Raw genomic sequence first — 6,000 nt, 5'->3', positions numbered from 1 at the left:
ATTCTAATATTTTTCAGTACTACTCATTTACCAACAACAACTCTCTGAGGTAAGTTCTCTTGTCTGTGTGTTAGTCACTCTGTCGTGTCCGACTCTTTGTGACCCCATAGCCCACCAGGCTCCTCAGTCCATGAAATTCTGCAGGCAAGAATGCTGGAGTGGGTAGCCATTTCCTTCTCCAGGGGATCTTCCCAACCCAGCGATCAAACCTGGTCTCCTGCATTGCAGGTAGATTCTTTACTGTCTGAACCACCAGGGAAGCCCAAGTTCTCTTATCTACAATTTTTAAAAGAGAAAACTGAGATAAAGTGAAGTTAATAATTTGCACAAGGGACTTTCCTGGTAGTTCAGTGGCTAAGACTCTGCGATCCTAATGCAGAGAGACCAGGTTTGATCCATAGATGGGAAATAGATCCCACATGCTGCAAAGAAGAGTTAGTTCTGTTTTTTATTACAGTGTATATCTATTATAAGTAAATAAAATAGAAGCATAAACATTGAAAGCTAAACTAAAATTATAAGCAATTTCAAGCTCCTACTATTAACAATCACTTTTATTGTGTGTGAATTCATGTATTTATCTGTGTGTATCCTTTTGAAAAAATACAGATCCTATTCAAAAATAGAATAATAATTTGCCAAACTGTTTTAGACCTTGCAGTTTTTTCTCAATACATTATGGATATCCTACTATGCTGACATATGTATTTTTATAGCAAAATTTAAAGGCTGCATCTTATACAAAATAATTTACTCTAACCTCATACTTTCAAATTACCTTTGCATCTTTGTTGAAATCAATTAGGCATATGTGTGTGGGTCTACTGCTAGATTCTCTCTTCTGTTCTACTACTGATCTATTTGTCTTTCTTGATTCTAATGTTGCAAATTGATCAGTGTAGCTTTATACTAAAACCTGAAGTCAGATGGTGTAAGTTAGCCCACTTTGTTTTTTTTCAAAGTTGTATTGAGTGTTCTATGTCCTGTGCATTTCAACATGAATTTTAGAATTAGCTGTCAACATCTACCAAGGAGTCTGCTGAGATTTTAATTGGGATTGCATTAAATCTATATAGAAATTGGCGAGAATTGATATTTTATCCATGTTTATCTATAAACATGCCATCTATCTCCATTTAAGAATAATTTCTCTCATTATATTTTGTAGTTAGTAGAACACAGGTCTTTCACATTTTTTCCTTATATTTATCTCTTAAGTAATTCATGTTTTATGTGATCATAAATGGTATTGTTATTTTAAACTTCCAGTTGTTTGTTGCTTGTATATTGATTTTATATTTTCCAACCTTGCTAAACTACTTATTAGCTCTAGTAAATACATAGATATATAGATTTCATATGATTTTCTATAGATGATCACGTTATCTGTGATTAAAGACAATTTTACTTCTACATCTCCAATCAGGATATTCTTTATTTCTATTTCTTGCCTGGTGGGCTGGTGAAAACCTTCAGTACAATGTTAAATGGAAGTGATGAGAGTAGACATCTTTGCCTGTTTCCTCATCTTGGTAGGAAGAATTTCATCTTTGAACAGGATGGTGTTAGCAGTACAGTTTTCATAGAAACCTTTTAACAAGTTGAGGCTATTTCTTCTATCCCTAGTTTTTGAAGGAGTGTTTTTTTATCAGGATCAATGCTGGGTATTTTTCAAGCTCCTTTTCTTCATCTATTGAGATGATGGTATTGTTTTCCTTTTTTAGTTTTTTAATAGGGTAAATTTCATTGATTGGTTTTTCAAATGCTAAACTAACTTTGCACCCCTTAGACAAACTCTTCTTGGTCATGATGTATTATCCTTTTAGTATGGTGTTAGATTTGATTCAATGCCTTCAATAGATATCTAGTTCCTGACTAATTTTCCTAAATCACTGCTTTTATGAGGTCAATATTTTTCCACAAACTAATGATCCACAATGTGATTTATTAAAGCATTATGGAAATTTGTCTCAAATCAGAAAGAGCCAAGATGTCCAACAATAGAGAAGTATTAAATGCAATTTGATGTATCAATAATTATTCAGTCATAAAGAACATAGTATAGAGAAAATTGATCTGAAGAAAATATTTGAACATTATTAAATATAAAGAAAAGCATGAAACAAGCCACCTGGCAGTAAGTACAAATTCTATAAAAAGAAGTAAATATCCATTGACTCAGAATTTTTGCTTCTTGGAATTCATCTAAGAAAATACTAAAGAATGAGTGCAAAGATTCCAAGTTCATTTCACGTAAGAATTTTTAAATTTTTATATTTTCCTGTTTATTAGTATATTAAAAAACACACATTAAAAAAGAAGAAAGCTCTTTTTAAAAATATAAATTTATTTATTTTAATTGGAGGCCAATTAATTTACAATATTGTATTGGATTTGCCATACATCGACATGAATCTGCCACGGGTGTACATGTGTTCCCCATCCTGAACCTCCCTCCCACCTCCCTCCCCATGTCTCTTTTGCTGTCTTGCATACAGGGTTATTGTTACCATCTTTCTAAATTCCATATATATGCATTAGTATACGGTATTGGTGTTTTTCTTTCTGGCTTACTTCACTCTGTATAATAGGCTCTAGTTTCATCCACCTCATTAGAACTGATTCCAATGTATTCTTTTTAATGGCTGAGTAATATTCCATTGTGTATATGTACCACTGCTTTCTTATCCATTCATCTACCGATGGACATCTAGGTTGTTTCCATGTCCTGGCTATTATAAATAGGGCTGCAATGAACATTGGGGTACATGTGTCTCTTTCAATTCTGGTTTCCTCAGTGTGTATGCCCAGCAGTGGGATTGCTGGGTCGTATGACAGTTCTATTTCCAGTTTTTTAAGGAATCTCCACACTGTTCTCCATAGTAGCTGTACTAGTTTGCATTCCCACCAACAGGGTAAGAGGATTCCCTTTTCTCCACACACTCTCCAGAATTTATTGCTTCTAGACTTTTGGATAGCAGCCATTCTGACTGGCATGAAATGGTACCTCATTGTGGATTTGATTTGCATTTCTCTAATAATGAGTGATGTTGAGCATCTTTTCATGTGTTTGTTAGCCATCTGTATGTCTTCTTTGGAGAAATGTCTATTTAGTTCTTTGGCCCATTTTTTGATTGGGTCATTTCTTTTTCTGGAATTGAGCTGCAGGAGTTGCTTGTATGTTTTTGAGATTAATTCTTTGTCAGTTGCTTCATTTGCTATTATTTTCTCCCATTCTGAAGGCTGTCTTTTCACCTTGCTAATAGTTTCCTTTGTTGTGCAAAAGCTTTTAAGTTTATTAGGTCCCATTTGCTTATTTTTGCTTTTATTTCCAATATTCTGGGAGATGGGTCATAGAGGATCCTGCTGTGATTTATGTCTGAGAGTGTTTTGCCTACGTTCTCCTCTAGGAGTTTTATAGTTTCTGGTCTTACGTTGAGATCTTTAATCCATTTTGAGTTTTTGAGTTTATTTTTGTGTATGGTGTTAGAAAGTGTTCTAGTTTCATTCTTTTCCAAGTGGTTGACCAGTTTTCCCAGCACCACTTGTTAAAGAGATTATCTTTTCTCCATTGTATATTCTTGCTTCCTTTGTTGAAGATAAGGTGTCCATAGGTGCGTGGATTTATCTCTGGGCTTTCTATTTTGTTCCATTGATCTATATTTCTGTCTTTGTGCCAGTACCATACTGTCTTGATGACTGTACCTTTGTAGTAGAGCCTGAAGTCAGGCAGGTTGATTCCTCCAGTTCCATTCTTCTTTCTCAAGATTGCTTTGGCTATTCGAGGTTTTTTGTATACCCATACAAATTGTGAAATTATTTGTTCTAGTTCGGTGAAAAATACTGTTGGTAGCTTGATAGGGATTACATTGATTCTAGATTGCTTTGGGTAGCACACTCATTTTCACAATATTGATTCTTCCAATCCATGAACACGGTATATTTCTCCATCTATTTGTGTCCTCTTTGATTGCTTTCACCAGTGTCTTATAGTTTTCTATATATAGGTATTTAGTTTCTTTCGGTAGATATATTCCTAAGTATTTTATTCTTTTCGTTGCAATGGTGAATGGAATTGTTTCCTTAATTTCTCTTTCTATTTTCTCATTATTAGTGTATAGGAATGCAGGGTGTTTTTTCTGTGTTGATTTTATATCCTGCAACTTTATTATATTCATTGATTGTGTCTAGTAATTTTCTGGTGGAGTCTTTAGGGTTTTCTATGTAGAGGATCATGTCATCTGCAAACAGTAAGAGTTTAACTTCTTTTCCAATTTGGATTCCTTTTATTTCTTTTTCTGCACTGATTGCTGTGGCCAAAACTTCCAAAACTATGTTGAATAGTAGTGGTGAAAGTGGGCACCCTTGTCTTGTTCCTGACTTTAGGGGAAATGCTTTCAGTTTTTCACCATTGAGGATAATGTTTGCTGTGGGTTTGTTATATATAGTTTTTATTATGTTGAGGTATGTTCCTTCTATTCCTGCTTTCTGGAGAGTTTTTTTTTTTTTTATCATAAATGGATGTTGAATTTTGTCAAAGGCTTTCTCTGCATCTATTGAGATAATCATATGGCTTTTATTTTCCAATTTGTTAATGTGGTGTATTATGTTGATTGATTTGTGGATATTGAAGAATCCTTGCATCCCTGGGATAAAGCCCACTTGGTCATGATGTATGATCTTTTTAATGTGTTGTTGGATTCTGATTGCTAGAATTTTGTTTAGGATTTTTGCATCTATGTTCATCGGTGATATTGGCCTGTAGTTTTCTTTTTTTGTGGCATCTGTCTGGTTTTGGTAGTAGGGTGATGGTGGCCTCATAGAATGAGTTTAGCAGTTTACCTTCCTCTGCCATTTTCTGGAAGAGTTTGAGTAGGTTAGGTGTTAGCTCTTCTCTAAATTTTTTGTAGAATTCAGCTGTGAAGCCGTCTGGACCTGGGCTTTTGTTTGTTGGAAGATTTCCGATTACAGTTTCAATTTCTGTGCTTGTGATGGGTCTGTTAAGATTTTCTATTTCTTCCTGGTTCAGTTTTGGAAAGTTTTATTTTTCTAAGAATTTGTCCATTTCTTCCAAGTTGTCCATTTTATTGGCATATAATTGCTGATAGTAGTCTCATGATACTTCTGTGTTGTCTGTTGTGACCTCTCCATTTTCATTTCTAATTTTGTTGATTTGATTTTTCTCCCTTTGTTTCTTGATGAGTCTGGCTAATGGTTTGTCAATTTTATTTATCTTCTCAAAGAACCAGCTTTTGGCTTTGTTGATTTTTGCTATGGTCTCTTTTGTTTCTTTTGCATTTATTTCTGCCCTAGTTTTTAAGATTTCTTTCCTTCTACTAACCCTGGGGTTCTTCATTTCTTCCTTTTCTGGTTGCTTTAGGTGTAGAGCTAGGTTATTTATTTGACTTGTTTCTTGAGGTAAGCCTGTGTTGCTATGAACCTTTCCCTTAGCACTGCTTTTACAGTGTCCCATAGGTTTTGAGTTGTTGTGTTTTCATTTTCATTCGTTTCTATGCATATTTTGATTTCTTCTGTGATTTGTTGGTTATTCAGCAGCATGTTGTTCAGCCTCCATATGTTGGAATTTTAAATAGTTTTTCTCCTGTAATTGAGATCTAATCTTACTGCATTGTGGTCAGAAAAAATGTTTGGAATGGTTTCAATTTTTTTGAATTTACCAAGGCTAAATTTGTGGCCTAGGATATGATCTGTCCTGGGGAAGGTTCCATGTGCACTTGAGAAAAAGGTGAAATTCATTGTTTTTGGGTGAAATGTCCTATAGATATCAATTAGGTCTAACTGGTCTAGTGTATCATTTAAAGTTTGTGTTTCCTTAATTTTCTTTTAGTTGATCTATCCATAGGTGTGAGTGGGATATTAAAGTCTCTCACTATTATTGTGTTATTGTTAATTTCCCCTTTAATACTTGTTAGCATTTGTCTTATATATTGCAGTGCTCCTATGTTGGGTGCATATATGTTTATAATTGTTATATCTTCT

This window comes from Bos javanicus, chromosome 10 (genome assembly GCF_032452875.1).
Source record: "Bos javanicus breed banteng chromosome 10, ARS-OSU_banteng_1.0, whole genome shotgun sequence".
In the NCBI taxonomy this organism is placed as follows: Eukaryota; Metazoa; Chordata; class Mammalia; order Artiodactyla; family Bovidae; genus Bos; species Bos javanicus.
Note: the sequence above shows the minus strand (reverse complement) of the source record.